Source organism: Pseudophryne corroboree, chromosome 12 (assembly GCF_028390025.1).
Source record: "Pseudophryne corroboree isolate aPseCor3 chromosome 12, aPseCor3.hap2, whole genome shotgun sequence".
NCBI classification, from domain to species: Eukaryota; Metazoa; Chordata; class Amphibia; order Anura; family Myobatrachidae; genus Pseudophryne; species Pseudophryne corroboree.
Window position 1 is genome coordinate 94,312,421 of NC_086455.1, and position 2,705 is coordinate 94,315,125.

Genomic DNA, 2,705 nt, shown 5'->3' on the forward strand with positions numbered 1-2,705 from the left:
TTGGAATCAGAGTTTCATTACATCCACAGGCTTTACTACTAGCAGACTTCACAGTTTGGAACTTAGGCATAGCCCATTCACACTTATACCCGTTCCTAACTTTACTGGTTACAATTGCAAAAAAGGTTATACTCAAGAAATGGATATCTAAGCATGCTCCAACCTTATCAGCAGTGCATAACATACTTCTCAAGATTTTTTTTATAGACCGTTATTCCACTTTGGCTGACTTGGAAGGTGGTGTAGTAAAATTTTTATAAAAAATGGAACCCTTAAATTAATACCCTACCACACCCTTCTCAGGTTCGTATCTTTGCCCAATTTGAATCCACAGATTGGTATTTGCATAGGAAAGTGTTGTCTGGGCTGTAGAGCGCCACTCAGTCGCTTCACCTTATGAACTACTTTCACAGGCTTTATGGTGTGATGTTCCCACCCTCCTTTCATATATGGTTTACCACTACGTGGATATACCTACTGTTGTATACTCAATATTGATTACTAGCCTTGTATTTATGTAGACCTATGTATGACATGCTGATATTCGAGTTTTTCCAATGTATTCCTCCCCCCTGCCTTCCAAATCTCCATCTTCCCCACTCATTCTCTTTCTGTGATTTCTCTTTCCTTTACATTTGTTACTATTGCATATTTATGCTGTGTATGGATTTGGAAGTTGTTATATATCTCATTGGGTCTTTAACAGTATTTTTAATAATTTCTCCACTGTTATTATTACCTGGCCCTGCTCATTGATACTTTGCACCCTATTATGTTGATCCATATACTGTCATCTGCAAATGTTTGTTCTTTTCTATGAAAGCAATAAAAATTATTTGAAAAATAAAATAAAATAAAAAAAGATTGTTGTTTTTGTATATTATGTTGAACAGATTTATAGTATTACAGTTTATTTGCAAATGGTCTTTGTTGTTTGAATATAAATGGTGTAAAGTGTATAAGGGGCTCTACCTAGTATAACACATATAAGGAACTATACCTGGTGTAATGTGTATAATGGGCTCTACCTTCTGTAATGTGCATAAGAGGGGCTCTACCTGGCATAACATGTATAAAAGGGGCTCTATCTGGCATAACATGTATAAGAGGCTATACCTGGTGTAATGCGTATAAGGGGTTCTACTGGGCATAATGTATATAAGGGGCGCTGCTCTACTGTGGTGAAATGTGTGTAAAGGTCTCTAACATGGCATAATGTGTATAAGGCGTACTACTGTGTGGTGTAATGTGACTGACGGACACTACTGTATGATGTAATGTGAATTGGTACTATTCTGTGGCCACGCTCCTTCCCCATGAAGCCATGGCCCTATATTGTTGTGCATTGTCCCTATTTTGAATTAGGGGGGATGCCAAAGGAACGTTCGCCCTGGGATCACAAAGTCTAGAGCCGGCATTGGAGTTACAGTAGCACTTATGGTTCTGTCATGCTGGAAACATGAGATCTCAGGCCATAGATGAGCTGAAGCAACATTAAGGCAGACTAAAGGGATTTTATTAACCAACATTAACCTGAAAAATTGAAAACCAGAAACTGTAAATACCCATAAAATACAAGTAAATATTTGCAAGAATGAAATAGTAGACTGTTCTGACAAAATTACTAACAGCTTCAACACAGAGAATACCAAGATACATTCCACCAGATATAAGGGAGATATCCCCTCATTCCACTCTTTGTTCATACCTGCTACAAAATAAATATAGATTGGAACTGAAACTAACAATTTGAGATAGGAATACTGTGTCCAATTAACCCCTTATTGTAATACAACAATTCAACATGCAGTACAAGTATGGCATGGTCCCTCTTAGACTTCATATTACGTGAGATATACAGGGTGGCAATAAGTAAACTTCCCCTATTTAGAACAATCAGAATGTCACCAAATTTGGTAGGGAGACTAAATATAACATGGGAAGCAACAATCCATGAAAAAAAAAAGTTAGTACAAAAAGTCACCAAAAGGGCCAATATGAAGCTGTACAATGGGTATAAATTCGGGATCCCAGCTGTCGGGATCCCAGCAGCCAGAATCCAGACGGCAGAATTCCGACAGCCAGCAGAACACCGATGACTGCACCCCAAAAGCCAGGATCCCGAAGATAAGTATTAACAGCCAGGTTAAGTTTAGGCATCGGGAGGGGGGTTAGGTTTAGGCACACGCTAGAGTGGGGTTAGGGTTAGGCACAAATAGGGGAGGTTAGGGTTAGGCTGAGGAAAGGAGGGTTAGGGAGTAGGGGAGGGAGGTTAGGATACTTACTTCACCCGTGTCAGGATTGCTGCGATCGGGATGTTGGCATTGGGATACTGACCGCCAGCATCCCGACCATCGGATTTTAATACTGAATCCGTACAAAGTGACATTGTGAAAATGGTTGCATGGGAAACTTTTCCACATGTCCATTTCTCAACTCTTTTGAATATTTGAGAAATTTTCCCATATGTCATTAAATGTATTTGCTGCATACACACAAATAACTTAAATTAGAATGAACAGATGGCCACAACTAAATACTTTTGTGTTGGGCCCCATAACTCTTGGGGTGGTGTTCAAATGATATATCACTCCCAATCTTTTTTCTAAAGTGATCCACGTTTTCGTAAAATATCGTGCCCATAGTAATCAGGCAGGGCCGGTTCTCTGCCTTTTTGCGCCCCGGGCGGGTAGTATGGGCGTGGC